At 36.2% G+C, this 18,820-nt stretch overlaps 2 protein-coding genes across 2 annotated transcripts in view; one reads left to right on the top strand and one right to left on the bottom strand.

Moving 5' to 3' along the window:
* Positions 1-12,388, bottom strand: part of LOC138715807 (probable serine/threonine-protein kinase kinX) — a 37,116-nt gene extending 24,728 nt beyond the window's left edge. The window contains exon 1 of the mRNA XM_069848897.1: positions 12,181-12,388. The gene's annotated coding sequence lies outside the window, so the exon portion shown is untranslated. The remainder of the gene's footprint in view (positions 1-12,180) is intronic.
* The window catches only part of S6KL (S6 Kinase Like), a 288,054-nt gene that overhangs the window by 125,381 nt on the left and 143,853 nt on the right, over positions 1-18,820 (top strand). The gene's annotated exons all lie outside the window — the stretch shown is intronic.

The following is an 18,820-nucleotide window of genomic DNA, read 5'->3' as shown; positions in this document are numbered from 1 at the left end:
ATTTTGTGTCACTGTACCCACTACTCCCCTATCAATTATGAAAATTAGTAATATCGTCGGTTTACTAGCAAAACATATTAAGTCAAAATTATTACTTCTGAGAGAAAGACTTTTTTTCTTCTGACAAAACTAAGTTCTCAAATATTATTACTTTTAGTGACTTGTTTCTCTTTAAGTGTATTTCATTGTCCAATTCTAATGTAATTAATTTCAAAGGGTTATTCTTTGAGATGTTTCAAACAAAAAAAGTTTAATTCAGTTTTGCTTTTTTTTTGCTTCCTTTTCGAAATAAAAATTATTTTATATGAAACATTTTATAGCGTGTTTTGAGAAAACCATTGATTGAATTCTCAATATGTCCAGTCAATTTAGGAGATCAATGTATTATGATAATAAATAATTGAAAGAATTTTAGTTTTGTCCTTTAAATGTGCAGAAATTTGTGCAAAGCTGAGAGGTCCTGGACTCGATTCCCGGTGTCGGAACGAATTTTTCTCCATTAATAGGAATCTCCTATTGCTTCAGGCAGAGACCCGAGTTTTACACTTCTTTTGTTAATAAGGTGTGAAGTGAGTTCACAAATCTTGTAACGTTCGTGACGGAACCTTTTCTTTATTTTTTGCAATGATACATTTTATTCAACAACTTTCCTTTATTTTCTCTAAAATAATACTGATCTCCTAAATTGATTCTAATAGTAAAAGTCGACAAAAGTAATTTCATTTTCAATATATTGTTTGAGAATAGTAAAAATGTAACATGTGTGGCAACTGGAATGGCTGACTGTATAGTAGCGTTCACGTGAGATTAGTTCCTAAAAGCTAATATGGCCGTCTTTTCATTGTTGCCAGCTATTACCAAATAACGCCAAAGCAGGTAAAATCAGAATGGCATATCGGAAAAAAAAATAGATTTAGGAGAATGAAAGACCTCTAACGAGGAATTCCAAATTGTAGGATTTATTATTGGTGTAATATGAAAGTATATTATTTTCTGTACTGGACAGTTTATGATTCATGACAACCTAAAAATTCATTTTATTTGACCACACGAAATGATTGGGATGAACTCCGAAAACTGAATACTACTTTAAAATGTATACTGTTTATTTATTAATAAAATTGTTACTGTATTTATTAAAAACTATTGCAGTTATGAATGATACAACTATTAAAATTATAATAATAATTATTAAGGCATGATCATGAAAATAAATTAATTGTTCTATAATAGGTGATGCTCTATCTTGTAAATTTATATTGGTTCATGAGAGCAAAAATTATTCCCAGATTTCAGAAAGCTTCCTTTTTACCTCTTTCATGACAAATAATGGTCCTTTTGAAATGTTTGTAATTTTTACTACTACTTTTATTAATATTAATATTATTAATTACATTAAAATGTCGGGTAACACCCGCCAGTAACTTTTTATTTCATGAACGTTGGTAGCTTTTTCAAAGGCAAACAATGCTGTCAACGTAACAGTTTGAGAGTTACTATCATTTGTAATATATGTCAGTACTGAAATTCGAAACAAAGTTGGCAAAATGAAATTCACCCTGACAACTAAATAGACACTATCATGTGTTGTAATGGGGAGGGATTACTACTCTGTTAACTCACTGTATCAGTTTTTTTTTCTTGACAGTGTATTGTATTGTATTGTATTGTACTTATTAACATTCCGTGGCATTCATACATTGCTTCACAGCTAGAATATGGAACAAGTCAAAAAACTTAATACTATTATAAAGTCTTAATTTATAGTCACAGTCTAGATTAAATATATTTTTATTTTAGTAGGTTATTTTACGACGCTTTATCAACATCTTAGGTTATTTAGCGTCTGAATGAGATGAAGGTGATAATGCCGGTGAAATGAGTCCGGAGTCCAGCACCGAAAGTTACCCAGCATTTGCTCATATTGGGTTGAGGGAAAACCTCGGAAAAACCTCAACCAGGTAACTTCCCCCGACCAGGAATCGAACCCGGGCCACCTGGTTTCGCGGACAGACGCGCTAGCCGTTACTCCAAAGGCGTGGACTAGATGAAATATATACAGAAGAGATTTACAATATAGTCTACTAGTACAACACAATGTTTTAGTATTAATTTCATGAAGTGTTATTGAATGTCATGAATTCACCTACAGAATAGAAGGCGTGAGAAATTAGGTACTTCTTTAATTTGGCCCTAAATAATCTTATATTTTGAGTTTCATTTTTTATATCCATAGGGAGGCTATTAAAAATTTTACTGCCATATAACGCACTCCTTTTTGATAGCACGATAGACTTGCCGATGGAGTATGAAAATCATTTTTTCACGTGATAGGTATCAGCATTGCTGATCATCGAAGCATTGCAATCAGGTGTAATCATCGCCGAGCAGCTTAGTACACCTGTAGAGGTTCCCTCCTTTTCATACCACCTGGTGCATCTGCTTTTCTTTCGCCATGCTGGCCACGTGATCAAAAAATCCCGCTTCTATTGGGCGTTCAAAAACTCTGAAGAGGTAGACAAGCCAATCCATGCAAGGAGGCGACGACAGTGTGTATGAATATAGACTAATAATTGCATGGCGTGATAAATGGTTTATTTGTGTCCAGTCAGGGATCGGTGTTTTGTCCTCCGAAGGTCATACGAGTTTCTGGTTCACCTGCGTTAGTAAAGCAGGTGGAATGCATTTTCTCAGCCTGTGCTGGTTAAACTGCGCGAATAGAGAGGCACTTGTCGGCCGCAGGGGACAGAGAAATCACAAGCCGTCTGTTGGCCGAGTTTCGAACCGGATCCCCCGAAGATGTACAGGTCGTTGTAACGATTGTGTGTGTACATACAAAAAGCTGCCGTGCCCATGCTCCACAAGGTCAGGGTTCCCTGCGTCTCGACCAGGCGGTTTGTGTCTGTCTGGTGTCTTCTCTTTGGAAGATATCTTCCACTGTCCTCGGACTTAGAGACTCCAGCCGGGAAGTGTAGACATTGGGTGTTTCTATGCGTCTTCTAGTTTGGTACCGTCCCGACTAAGTAGGTGAGATGCTGCGTAAATCTGTTCGGGATTTTCATGGCTGTGCACATTTTCAGCAACCTCGTTACCGAAAATTCGTTTTTTGCATGCTACATATCTGCATACAACCATTTCTCCTACAGCAAACTATTGGGTGGATTTTGTTCATATTAAGTATCTACGAATCAATTTACACGGGAATACTATACATTAAATACAATAATATTTAGTAACAAATTTAATTGGGCTTTATTTCAAGTCAGAAACACAAAATGATCTATCGAAACTTTTATTATGCTCGACCATGCCGAAATGTAGTAATTATACACCTGGTAGCAGCCATTTAATGGACCTCATTAAATTACACATATTCATTAAAGTTCAGGTGTTCCACCAATCAGAAAACACCATTGTAGCAATATGAAAGCGCAAATATCGATTATTCTCAGATATGCAATCGAAAGACAACTAGCGAAACGTCACGGAGGCTGGAAATCCAATACTGTCGCAGAAGGTTATGTTCTGTTACTATAATAATTAGCTTTAATTGTAAATAATATTCAAATAAATTCAATTTGTCATCTCGTTTTTCAATGTCCAAATCAATTTCAAGGTTATATCAAGATTAATGTTTATTTTACTCTCTAGATTATATCAAGGTCAATGACATTTGTTCCTCGGAAAAAATCAATACTTTCGCGTCTGCGCACATCTCACAATTTACGAGATATTGCACAAGGTCAGTTCCGCTCCCCAGTCAGATAAGAATAACATGAATATTTATGAATAATTTCAAGTTAGAAATATGGTCGAGCATAAAAAGTCGTATGAAACTTGCCTATAATGGTAATTAAGACGATCGTATGAAAATTATGAAACTCGCTTGCACTCGTTTCATAAACATACTCGCGTCTTAATTACTACCATCATAGGCTTGTTGCGTAATCTACTATTAAATGTTATTTCTTGCATAAGACAATATATAAAGCTACATATTTTTAGTAAAAAAAATCTATTTACAGTTGAACCGGAAATCACCTCAAACCCCGCCTAGTTGAAATGGAACACACTGTATTTTTTCACATGAGGTGTGATCTATAGATTGAACTCAATGAGGTATCTTTAAGTGAGATTTTGGTTGTCAGATTTTTCATGGCATTGAAATAAAATTAATATAGGTTTAGCATAATTTAATGAACCGTCGACCTGGTTGGCGAGTTGGTATAGCGCTGGCCTTCTATGCCCAAGGTTGCTGGTTCGATCCCGGGCCAGGTCGATGGCATTTAAGTGTGCTTAAATGCGACAGGCTCATGTCAGTAGATTTACTGGCATGTAAAAGAACTCCTGCGGGACAAAATTCCGGCGACGCTGATATAACCTCTGCTGTTGCGAGCGTCGTTGAATAAAACATAAAAATTTATTGAGCCTTGAAATCTTTACAAAGAACAAAAAAAATTCAATAATATTGAATGATACCCCAAAACTATACGAATGTTGCCCAAAATGTCCAGTATCAGCATCTTGATGTAACCTGGCTCTTCCAGCTACCTCCCACTTAATGTTATTTAGTTGCTGAGGGGTTGCAATAGCTTTTGATGCTGTGACTCAATTTTAAAAAAATATTGTGAATTGTGAAGTCAGGTTCCCTAGCTGGCCATCTAGTAGATCCATTGATACCTATCCAGTTATCGCCGAATCTGTTATTTGAATATGAAGCAAATATTCTAGCATAACGAGTATAATGGTAACGTTCCATTTTGCAAAACCAATGCCTTTAATTGATTAATAATTATGTAACTGTAGTATGAATAACAATTTGTTCATCACCGCAATGAGAAACAAACATGTAAACATTCATTTGTTTTAAACCGCGATCTTCCATAGCAACTATTGTTGTTTCCATATGTATTAAAGAACTACCAATTCAAACCTGGATATATTACACCTCATTAGATTCAGAATTTGAAGACGAGACAAAAAAAAATACAGTTATACAGTGTGTCCCATTTAAAATAAAGTTAATGTGATTTCAAGTTAAACCGGAAATAGTGTTTGTAAATATCAATGTTTGTGTATTTTATATCACTTTAAGCACTTCACGAACTATCAGTATCTGTGTAATATAATTTGTGGTCTGCCAGAATTTAGTTACACCCGGTATGTGTGTGTTTTGTTTTACTGAATTATGAAACGGAAAAGCGATAAATATTTTATTCTGTTAGTTGGAAATAAGGGAATGTAAGCAAATATTCTAGCATAACGAGTATAATGGTAACGTTCCATTTTACAAAACCAATGCCTTTAATTGATTAATAATTATGTAACTGTAGTATGAATAACAATTTGTTCATCATCGCAATCAGAAACAAACACGTAAACATTCATTTGTTTTAAACCGTGATCTTTCATAGCAAGTATTGTTGTTTCCATATGTATTAAACAAAGGACTACCAATTCAAACCTGGATATATTACACCTCATTAGATCCAGAATTTGAAGCCGAGACAAAAAAAATACAGATATACAGCGTGTCCCATTTAAAATGAAGTTAATGTGATTTCAAGTTAAACCGGAAATAGTATTTGTAAACATCAATGTTTGTGTATTTTATATCACTTTAAACACTTCACGAACTATCAGTATCTGTATAATATATTTTGTGGTCTACCAGAATTTAGTTACACCCGGTATGTGTGTGTTTTGTTTTACTGAATTATGAAACAGAAAAGCAATAAATATTTTATTCTGTTAGTTGGAAATAAGGGAATGTAACTAATATAAACTAAATTCTTTCGAAATGTGCAAAACGCACAATAATGCATGTCACCTCATATGATGGTGGTGGTGGTGGTGATGATGATGATGTGATGATGTACCCATATCTCGGAACATATCAATTTTAGGATCTATGTTTATTTTTTCTTGTTTTGATGAATAGTACCATTTTTCAAAATATTGAATGTTTTTTAAACACCCTGTGTACACCTAACTTTGAGAGCTCAAAGATATCTATCAACTCATGTACAAGTAACTTCTTCAAATTGACGTGTTCTTAGCCGTTACGAAAATAGACCATGAAGGTGCTTCATTTCTTATAAATATTATCTGTAGAATTGTGCTTCAGACTAAAACTGTGACTAGGGTCAAACATTTGCAGACCGCAATCCGCTTCTGCTTATCTAGTTTGGTGCTGCACAGTTAGGTTACATGCCATGACACACCGAGCGTCACAGTCGTGCTTCTGAGCTCTCCCCGTTTCCTGGCGTTAACAGTCTTATTTGAGGAAACGTTGTTTGGTGGTTATTAGTCAGTGCGTAATCATTTTACACCCTTGGTCACCCAACCGTGGACGGGATATCCTTATGTCCCGATTGACCATGTGTAATTGACCGTTAAAAAGTCTTGACTTCAGTTTTGTATCAGAAAACTTTCCAACTTCGTCTTGGATGTATATTTCCCAAAATACGGGCACGTGCCAGCATTTGAAGCAGTGGTATTCAGACAAAACCAACCAATTGCAAGCGGAGGCGTAATGCAATACGTTCGTAACTCCGGAGGGCCGAGGTTCAAGACTATTTGGTTTAACCCTGTTATGTTAGTCATCGTCAGTCTTTCTTCAAGTAAGAAAGCTTCTTTAGAATTAAAAATTATGTAGGCTCTATGAACTGTGTTGGTTTTATTTTGAACTATGACTAAATTATATTAGAAATTTAATTTTTCAGTCGTTGACTTTACTACATTATATATTTTGTTAGGTGTTAACCTTTACATAATAAATTGTGTGATGTATGAACGTTTTCGTTGACTATGTCAACATCATCAGATCATCAGATACATATGAATATACCCATGATAATATAATTATATTTTAATTGTTGACAGTTGGGGTATCCACAATTCAACATTATAAAACTAATTCATATAATTTTAATAGGTTTTACCTTCATATGACAGTAAACATGTATTGTATGTGAATTGTGTAGATAACATTGAGAGTATTGATATTGTAAAATGACAGAGTGTATCTGATGATGTTGACATGGTCAACGAAAACGTTCATACATCACACAATTTATTGTGTAAAGGTTAACACCTAACAAAATATATAATGTAGTAAAGTCAACGACTGAAAAATTAAATTTCTAATATATTCACAGACTTTTCTGAAAATTACGCAAAATGAATTGCAAAATATGACTAAATTAGTTTTAAAAAATCTTAATAAAATTAATAAAGTCATTGTTTTAAGTCACATACAGGGCGTTCAAAAATGGTTATAGATTTTCATAGTATTCACGACAGTAAGTGAACAACTTCTAATAAGCATAGGTCCAAAATACAATATCTACGGAGCTACAAAGACTTTGCCATCGCTACAGGGTGTTTATGTTGTGTCCAGTAATTTATGCACAGTGTTCAGCCCTTAAACGCAGAGAATTCCGCGTTTCTGACGAATCTGTTGGCAATCAGTTGATCTCCATTTGATTGGCAGGCCTTCAATGCTAGTGTCCGACCTTGGCGTGAAGATGTGGACTCATTAAAAATAGCGCCTACCTTCCACAGATGAAGATCTCTCTGTTTTCATAACTATGTATAAGAATGGACTTATTTAGTGCTGTAACTTCAAAATTGAATAACGGTCACCGCATCGTCATAGTCTGAAGATAACGAACGGGACTCGTGTTCCGAGTCTGCGCTCAAGCATGAGTTTGAGTCCCGCTTGAACTGATTACCTGAATGGGTTTTTTCCTGGGTTTTCCCAGAGTGTAAGGCGAATATCAGGTAGTTTTATAGAATATCCCCGAAATTATATCCCCAAGTACTACTTCGCTATCACCAATTCTATCGACGATAGATAACCTCAGAATTCAAAAACTTACAGCATTTTTAAGGTTCGAGCAGAAGTCAGATTTTGAAAAAAAAAAAAAAAAATCAAAATTTTACTTTCTGTTCAGAGTAATTATTTGGTATTTTCTGCGTAATTTATATATATATATATATAAATTCTATTTGTAAGTACTTTTAATTGCGTTATGATATGTTTTATGTATATTGTTTTTTTTTGTTATTCCCCACTGTATCTCTGAAACTATATGGATGAAAAGTTTGTGGTTTGGCGTGTTTTATAGCTAAGTTTTTGTTTCCTAAGCTGGCGACGTTTCTGAAAATTGTAATGACTGACTTCGTTATAAATTTTCAAAAGTTTACTATCAAGTGTTTTTGAGAATGTACGTTTATCTAAAGTAATACTTTGTCGGAAGATTCACAACAAATGTACCGTTTTCACATAAACTAATATAGCTATAATCACGACAATTTTATAGCTTATATACGGTAGCCTATTGCATTGATTGCTGAACTCTATTTCAGATCATTTGGATAAAAACTATATTGCGGATGAACAGTAATGTTATTCCATTTTCTTAAAATATATCCGGTCACAGAAAATCTTAATTTATTTTTAGACCTTAATAAAGAATCTTCTTTTATTTATTTTATTGGGTTATTTTACGACGCTGTATCAACATCTAGGTTATTTAGCGTCTGAATGATATGAAGGTGATAATGCCGGAGAATTGAGTCCGGGGTCCAACACCGAAAGTTACCCAGCATTTGCTCGTATTGGGTTGAGGGAAAACCCCCGAAAAAACCTCAACCAGATAACTTTCCCCGACCGGGATTCGAACCCGGGCCACCTCCACAGGTGTGGACCAATAAAGAATCAGGAGTAAAATTTTCAAAGAGATATCTGTAATATTTTCTGAGGTGAAAATACTTAAATATGATTAATTTAACGTGGTAATATAGATCCTCTGATCTCCCTTTATTGCCGATTCAAAAAAGGTAGTCGTGATAGAAATGGTCTGTCTTCAACAAACTACGAAGTATTGACTAAGCATTTATGCATGTGCTACGAATAATAATAATAATAATAATAATAATAATAATAATATCTAAATGGAAGTATTAAACATAATAGGAATAATTCTGTGGTGTTTGGGTAAAGGGAGATAAGTCATAAAAATGAGTTCGGAGATAAATGAAAATTAAACTTGGAACCCTTATTACAAATAATTTTCTACACAAATAAAACACATCAACTGGTAGTATTATTTGATTTTTGCACACCCACTTGTATAATTTAACTTGTGTTTTCATCTAAGGAACAAAATTCCACCTGGACAAAAAAATGACTAATACCCCTTTACCCGAACACCACAGAATTTTCTGTGGCTTCTTCAGCCAGTAATTGTCGCAATTCGGTTTCCCCGGGATCAAAATAGTACGAAATATCACTAAATTTATGATCAATGGAGAAAATTGTAGAATTGTGGGAGAGAAACGGACCTGTCTCTTGTAAACCTGCCCCAGCACTGTCTTTCTCCTTACTCAAATGTCCCTTGGACTTAAGCAGGGCTTGATCCTAGGTCTTCAATGTGAAAGGCAGCGCTAGCCAGACGCAACCTCTGTCTTCATTAGTTTATTTTCCGAAAAGAACCACTCCGTGCAACAGTAATCAAAGATGAAGGTGGTGGTGGAAGGAGGAGGAGATAGGAAACTCCCATTGCAGCTGCAGAAATATTGAAACGTTTGAGAGAGGAATTGTGTGGAATGTAAAAACATGATCTACCTAAGCTGCAAGTGTGTTCGTGTTCTTGTTTGCAAAATTGCATTGCATGCTTTCTCGCACTTTCACACACGCCTCGTCCCCCAGCTCCAGATGCGCCTATCTACTGAATCGATTTTTAACGGCTTAATAACTATTCCCTCAGCTTCGCGGACCACACGTTGTAAATCGCCGCATGAAAGTGTTGTTGGCCATGGTGAAAGCCTGGGCGTTCGTTGGGCGTTGGGAGGGGGGCGAGTTGCGCGTCTTCCCGCGCGTTGAAGTCTCCTCGCCTTGCATAGGATTCGTAATGCGACTTAGAATTCACGTGAATGTATTAAGCTTCTGTTTGGATTCTGTGTTACAGAAAAGTGTGGGAGACGACGAAACTAATTATTTACTTCAGTGCTAGCTGTTTTGTGTGCAATGCATAGCACAGGGGAGTAAGAAAGGGTTGTTTTCTGCAAATTTATGATGTTTTGACAAAACCTATGGCCTAGAAAAATAGTTATATAACACGTACAGCAGAAATGAAATATCTTCTGTCGTTGACTGTTACTTCTTTAATCAATTAATTATAAATTATAGTAGTCTATATTATTTATTTTAGTTATTATCGTAGAATTTACATTGGAATGATGTGAATGTCTATTGAGATTGGTGATGGTGATACTTTAATGCATTTCTTGCGCCTATCGTAGTTCTTCCTCTTATCACATTTCTGCTAAACTTCTTACTTTTTTTTTTTTTTTTAAACTTGGAACATTTGAAAATTATCGAAAGATATCCATTTCAACTCCATGGTTGGGGCAACGATACGAAATAATTGATTTAAGCCTCTCTGCTTGTATTCAATATGTTTACATCTTCAAAGATTACCTTTGTTTTGTGATGATAGTGTACCAACATTAGACATTCACAAGCAGTATAATAATTTGACCATGTGATCTCAGCGTGGCGCTTAAAACTACACCAGAAAACACCCATTTACATTTTCTTACAAGAGAAATGAATCTCTACTTCAAGTCGGGAATTGAACCCGGGTCTACTGGGTTTCTAAAAACATACAAGCTTGTACAAAAAATGGAATACGAGAACCACATTACTCCCGAGCCCAACTTGCATGCATATACTTTTATAGCGTGACAAACATATTACGAGCAAGCTTTCAGGGAGCTTTTGTCAGAAGTCTGGGAGACATGAACGTCACATTCTAAGACGTGATATGGGGACCACAGAAAACACAATGCACTGGACTGTGAGTGACCACACAGACTTGTCTACGAAACAACTCTTATCTGGATATTTCTAATACATTCCTTCTGTTCTAATTATTGAATTCTCTTAAGCTATATACAGTAATAAAAGTAATAAAGTGATATTTACACAATTCTTTACAAGTAAATTATCCATAGTTATCGTGAGGTGTGCGCTAACCCACATGAATAATTCTTAAGTTTGTCACATCCGCGATATGATTTTGGGTTGTGTGTTATACAATATATTAATTTCACAGAAATTTAGTGCCAATATGTTGAAAATGCGAAGAAAATTTTATTCGTCTTAAAAGGTAGCGTCCGCAGAGTGTTTTGATGGAACGTTGGATAAACTCCAGAACATGGACTGCACCCTTTCCCTCTTACTTCAAAATTCCAACCTTGTGCACACAAAATAAATTATTGGCACTGAAAAGTGCCTTTTCGTAAATATAATGATACGCATTCGACAAACGCAGACAAATCTGCTCTTTTTAGTATTTTAAGACATAATTTGGTAGGTGCAATCCGTGTTCTAAAATTTTCCCAAAGATGAACCTAATTTTCGAAATGTGATCTTTATATTATTAGAATGGAAAACGTTCCGGGAAAATTTTCAACTTTGTCTTCAGGTGAAAAAAAAAGGGGGGGATCAAATAACCCTATCCTGTGAGTTGGTGGCGTTGAATCCACTTGACTCACTGCAGCAACAATGGAAAAACCAATACAAACCCTTTGAAGAGGTTTTTGAATTTTACATTTGTGAGTTTATATTTAGTTCCTCCAAACACTTTGTAACTGTACTTATAGAGCCCTTGATAATATACGAAGATCTTTGTGAGTATTTTAACACTAACGGGATTTAGAAAATCACACCCTGCGAACCCTTAATCGAGTGGGTGTTACATGAAGCGAAAAGATACAAATTTTTAATGAAAAGGCGTTTTTAGAAGAAACTTTAAGAGGAAAGCTTGTACTGACTTTTGCTTTAGTTCCGCAAGCCGCGCACTTCCAGAGGTATTGGCGTCAATACAACTGCAACCTGTTCAGCGGCCGATAATGAATTAATAAATCTTTGAAGCAGCAATGGCTAACTGTAAAGTAGTTTACTATTATTATCTCCGACGTTTCGTCTCGACTTACACTTTGCAGCTGTGCATCGCCCTAGATCTGGGAGGATCGTCCGCTCTTTTGGGTCCTCTGGGCTAGCTAAGCACAACGGAGCAGGCGACCCTGCCGAAACGTCGGAGGAGCGAGATATCAGCGCGGACGTGACAGTAGTCGAGTGGGCTAGCTCACACGTGCGGGACTTACCTGCGATCTTCTCACTGACACCAACAACAGATACAGAACCGCACTCGCTGAGATCCAAGAAGCTGTGGTTTCTTGACGACCCCGCGCCCCGGCTATATAATGGCTGTTAGGGGGTCGGCCCGCGAGCGAGCATGATCTGCCGTCGCCTAAAACCCCCCTCCCCACTCTCCACTCGGCAAGTCGCTTCTTCCTGTATAAATGTGTCCAAAATGGCTTTGTTCGAAATGGAGACTCCAACACCCAATGATTAACCCCTCAAGTAACACCCGTCCTCCTGACCATACGGGCCGCAACGTCGCTTGTTTGCGATAAGTTAGGTCAAGTGTATCTTTGTTTCGTCTAAAAAGTCATGAGACCGCGATAATAAAACTGTGGCGTTTCTACGTTGGCATAGGACAACAGTAGCATCATCTCTGTCCTCAGCAGCAACAGCTTCATAGTTAGCGTTACCGTAATCGTCTCTACGTAATAATAATAATAATAATAATAATAATAATAATAATAATAATAATAATTCATCATCACCACCAGTCCACACCTGTGGAGTAACGGTCAGCGCGTCTGGCCGCGAAACCAGGTCGCCCGGGTTCGAATCCCCGTCTAGGCAAGTTACCTGGTTGAGGTTTTTTCCAAAGGTTTTCCCTCAACCCAATACGAGCAAATGCTGGGTAACTTTCGGTGTTGGACCCCGGACTCATTTCACCGGCATTATCACCTTCATTTCATTCAAACGCTAAATGACCTGAGATGTTGATACAGCGTCGTAAAATAACCCACCATCATCTTCGTCTTTATCATTGATTTCATTGTCGATCCTTTTCGACTCCAATTAATGCGTGATTTGGCCACCTCTTCTTTTGGTTGTCAGTACTTCTCGCCTCTCTTATTGTGTTTTTTTTTCCCCTATAATCTGCAGTAGTGAATTTTAGAGTTCTTTCCTCCAGTCTATAGACTTCAGATTTTTAGGCTCAAAAATCTTGATTTTAGGTGACTAATAAAATATATTTACTTACTTACTTACTGGCTTTTAAGGAACCCGGAGGTTCATTGCCGCCCTCACATAAGCCCGCCATTGGTCCCTATCCTGAGCAAGATTAATCCATTCTCTATCATCATATCCCACCTCCCTCGAATCAATTTTAATATTATCTTCCCATCTACGTCTCGGCCTCCCTAAAGGTCTTTTTCCCTCCGGCCTCCCAACTAACACTCTATATGCATTTCTGGATTCGCCCATACGTGTTACATGCCCTGCCCATCTCAAACGTCTGGATTTAATGTTCCTAATTATGTCAGGTGAAGAATACAATGTGTGTAGTTCTGTGTTGTGTAACTTTCTCCATTCTCCTGTAACTTCATCCCTCTTAGCCCCAAATATTTTCCTAAGCAGCTTATTCTTAACACCCTTAATCTCTGTTCCTCTCTCAAAGTGAGAGTTCAAGTTTCACAACCATACAGAACAACCGGTAATATAACTGTTTTATAAATACTAACTTTCAGATTTTTGGACAGCAGACTGGATGATAAAAGCTTCTCAACCGAATAATAACACGCATTTCCCATATTTATTCTGTGTTTAATTTCCTCCCGAGTATCATTTATATTTGTTACTGTTGCTCCCAGATATTTGAACTTCTCCACCTCTTCAAAAGATAAATTTCCAATTTTTATATTTCCATTTCGTACAATATTCTCGTCACGAGACATAATCATATACTTTGTCTTTTCGGGATTTACTTCCAAACCTATCTCTTTACTTGCTTCCAGTAAAATTCCCGTATTTTTCCTAATCGTTTGTGGGTTTTCTCCTAACATATTCACGTCATAAAATTATAAATTGTCTCCAAAAATTAAAAAAATAGATATATACTCTAAAAGTCATATCTAAAATAACTTTCCATCACGTCTTACTCAAAATTAGTAAATACGTCTTATATGCCTACCCCCTATTTTAGAATCAAGTGTTTTATAAACATTTTGCCCTTCAGAGCGGTCACAACTACCAAGAATGTAAAATGTGACCAGATATAAGCCACCTCCATGTCGATGGAATCGTCCCTAAAAGAAGATTCTTAGCACAAGAGATGCAAATTACTTCATTTTCCAAAGAGAAAATCATTCTTGCCACTTTATCAAAATAAAGCGATTTGATTTTCATCGTTACAAAGAAAGAAACAAAAAAGTGTGTTATTAATATGTTAAAATAGGCTAAATAGGTTCTAACGTCAAATTTGTCATTTTTAGGTTCTATAAAATTAGCACTATTACTAGTATATGTGTCAGAAGAAGAGCAGTTGTTTGTAGGCATCTCAACTCTGATTATTTTATTTATTTATTTATTTATTTATTTATTTATTTATTTAACCTGGTAGAGGCCTTCTCTTCCCCTCTGCCAGGGGATTACAACTACAATATTAAGAATACAATTATAATTAATATTAAATTTACAAATACGATAAAAATCAAAGTACTAAAAGATTAACAGATTAATAAAAGCTAGACAGTTTATTGTAAAAGTTAAGGAGAGAGAAACATTTTTTTTATTAATTCATTCAAAATTAAACCTACTCTACGCAGTAAGAAAATGCTTAATAAGTTTGCTTTTGAACGCTACTAAATTCCGACAGTCTCTGATGTCACTGGGTAGGGTATTAGATTAGATTTATTTATTTAACCTGGTAGAGATAAGGCCGTCAGGCCTTCTCTGCCCCTCTACCAGGGGATTACAACTATAACATGAACAATAAGATTACAATTAATATTAAATTTACAATTACAATTACAATTACAATAAAAATTAAAGTACGACAAGAATACCTGATTAATGAAAGCTAGACATTTTATCATAGAAGTTAAGAACAAAGAATATTTTTGTATTTACTAAATTACAAATTAAACCTACAATAACAAAATTCTATAGTGATGAAATTACCTAATATTGAGATATTTTGTGGTAGATTAAAAGAACTATTTACAAGAAACCATGTCTGAACGAGTCTCAATTACTGACCAAGTGCCTAGTAAGTTTGCGTTTGAATTGAATTTTATTTCGACAGTCCCTGATGCTAGCAGGTAACGAATTCCAGAGTCTTGGCAGGGCTATTGTGAAAGAGGATGAGTATGAGGAGGTGCGATGGGATGGTATTGTTAGTATTGTTTCATGGCGAGAGCGTGTGTTCAGATTGTGGTGGGAAGAAAGGTAAGTGAAGCGAGACGACAGGTACGAAGGAATAGAAGAGTTCAAGATTTCGAAGAGAAAGAGAAGTGAATGTAAATTTCATTTCTTATCTAGTTTAAGCCAACCTATTGCTTCCAGGGATGGGGTAATATGATCATATTTACGAACATTGCTTACAAAACGTACACACAAATTATGAGCACGTTGAAGTTTCATTTTGTTGTCGCTGGAAAGGTCAGTCAGTAAAATGTCAGCATAGTCAAAATGGGGAAATACAAGGGTCTGCACAAGGGACTTTTTTAAGCAAGAGGGAAGATGAACATTTATCCTTTTTAGCACATGAATAATAGAATATACTTTTCTGCAGGTTTCTGTGATTTGCATGTCCCAGTTGAGATTATTATCCATGTGAATGTCAAGATTTTTTACCGAAGAACTGAAAGGGATATGCACTGTACTTACTTTAACGGGGGAAATGTCGAGGTGCTTTACAGCGTCGGTTTGCCGTTTGTGTCCTAATATGATTGCTTGTGTCTTTCCAGGATTGATATTAAGATGGAATTTCTTTGTCCATGTCACAATCGAGTCAATGTCTTTGTTCAATTTATCTATAGCGTCATTTATTCGATCTAAGCGGGAAGAGATGTAGCATTGAAGGTCGTCAGCATACAAGTGATAGTTACAATGCCTTACATGAGATGTAATATCACTGACATATATCGTGAACAACAATTCCACAAGCGCGAGAGCGAGATTGTGTATGATGATGAATACGATGATGTCTTATGTGTTGGTATGGCTAATATGCGGCTATTTTGCGTGCGTGGGAAGAGATTATGATATGTGTAATATGTAGTTAATCGGCGATGTATACAATGGAGGGGAGAAAAACTGGCCACCTTACCCCATTATTTCCTGGCCTAGTTGCCTTATAACTGATGCCATGTTGGTATCATTTGTGAGGTTCAGACCTAACAGTTGACTAAACAACAACTTATAACAATCCATGAAACATTTTAATACAACTTCATATCCGAGTCTATCTCTTCAGGAATAAAATGGAAGAGTGTGATATCAAAACGCGTTAAGTCCATTTCTATGTAAGGGCTGGGCTAGTTTTTGTATCCACCGGTCTGCGAACTGAGCGAGTTTTCAAGTGACGTGCATAATAACACAAACTTTTAGACAAGGACTGGCGTTGTTGTATGTGTATGTATTTATTTACACTGCAAGTGGGCAAGCACCCGGTGGCAGTGGTATATACAATATTAACAATACACAATAAAATGATAACCAATACACAATAAAATTTACAATACACAATACAGTTTTACAACACATATACAATTTTACACACAATACAATAATAATACACAATACAATTTAACACAATAATAATAAAACATAAAATAAAATACCTAATTTTACAACACAACCTACGTAATTATGTATAGGTCCTACATAAGTTTCAATAGTCTTTCACTTTACTCTCATCTCATTCCCTGTAGTGGCACTATGACGCATTTCACTGACACTTTAGGACACATTTCACTGACACTATAGAACACATTTCATTGACGCTATAAATTATCACTGATCGGAACTGTTCACTGCACTGTAAAACCATAACTTCACTGACTCACCTCGCTTCACTGATACAACAGTTCAAATAAATCAAATAATTACATCCTTATGCATACTTATAAACAGAACTACATTTAAACTAAACATTTCTAGTCTAAGGCCCTCTTACACGCTATTTTTAAATAATTTACAATTCAAACCAAGGAAGTAACTCGTCAGGCTAAATAAATACATGTCACCTTAAAAAAATTAAATGTTGAATGTCACCTTAATTTTAATTTTCACTTTATATACAACTTTTTAAATTATTCTTGAATCTCCTTAAGGAAGGACAGCCCTCAGAGACCGCTGCAGGTAGGTCATTCCAATCATTGCGTTGTGGAAGAAAAAGAGCTTATAATATAATGATAGAGGTCTCACACATAATCATATATATACGTAAATCATAAGCTGAGCGAGTTTTGGGATCATACTCAATGGCTTTCATCTAAAGTCCGCTGTCTGGTCATCATCCATCTGTTTCTCCAATAATTCGTAACATCTGGCTACTGCCCTGAATTCCATTCTGTGCGCGTGACATGTGATTGGAATTCGACTAGAAGAGTTGGAACTGTTAGTGCCGTGATGCCACTGTTTTACGTCATAATCTGAAGACTTGCTGAAAATATATTCTAATTATGTGTGTATGTCTAATACCTACCCACTTCCCTTGCTGTATCCTGATTATTGAGGTACTAATATTTCTTGTGTTGGTTTATTTCCCAATACTAATATACGAGTGATTTTACCAATCGATGGCGTCAAAATCAAAATATCCATTAGTGGATTTTGGCATACAAATATTTTCCACTAAAAAGAAATCTGTAGGGAATCGAACCACGTTCCTGCGCCGACTTGGTTGTCTGCGCGCTAAATCGGACGAAGCCGTGAGGGTATGCAACCCGCGTATCTCGTAGGAATCACACTGTTACGAAGGAAAATACAGCTCCAGCTCCCTTTACCTCATTCCCACTTCACACGAAGCTGCAAGACTTTCTTGAAATTATTAATACCCTTACCATCTCTCTCTATAGCTGTACGGCCCTAAAGTTAAGTATTGGCTTCCTTTATGATTAATACCGACTGCTCACGATTGAAGTTTAAAACAGCCTCCACTAGGTACTAAACCCATGGCGTCTCTGTTAGAAGCTGTTCTCTGTGCTTTTGTCGGTTTGTCGATTATTATTATTATCATCATCATCATCATCATCGTCGTCGTCGTCGTCCACACCTGTGGAATAACGGTCAGCGCGCTGCCGCGAAACCAGGTGGCCCGGGTTCGAATCCCGGTCGGGGCAAGTTGCCTGATTAAGGTTTTTTCCGGAGTTTTCCGTCAACCTAATACGAGCAAACGCTGGGTAACTTTCGGTGCTGGACCTCGGACTCATTTCACCGGTATTATCACCTTCATTTCATTCAGACGCTGAATAACGTAAGATGTTGATACAGCGTCGTAAAATAACCCAATAAAATAAAATCATCATCATCATCGTCACTCTTATGGCGTGGGTTTGAACCAAGCATATTACAACTTCATACTGCACATTTTCATAAGTTTGGCTTGTAAAGTATCTGCAGATAGTTGTGTCTATTTAACTTTATTTCTTGTCCGTATGATTATAGATTTAAGAATGTTGTTGAATTACATTTGTGCGAGATCGTGCGTATTTGCTTGGTTTCCGCACAAAACCAATCCGCGGAAAGTCTAAAATTCCACATTCAGTATTCCCAACCGAACACGCATAACAATTTCCCTCTTCTTACCGCTTAAGTCATATATTGATTTTACTGCTTTAGGCTTTTAACATATTATTTTTAGGGACGTTCAATATAGTAATA

The sequence above is a fragment of the Periplaneta americana genome, chromosome 15 (genome assembly GCF_040183065.1).
Source record: "Periplaneta americana isolate PAMFEO1 chromosome 15, P.americana_PAMFEO1_priV1, whole genome shotgun sequence".
Lineage (NCBI taxonomy): Eukaryota > Metazoa > Arthropoda > Insecta > Blattodea > Blattidae > Periplaneta > Periplaneta americana.
This window is presented reverse-complemented; position numbering and strand designations above follow the sequence as displayed.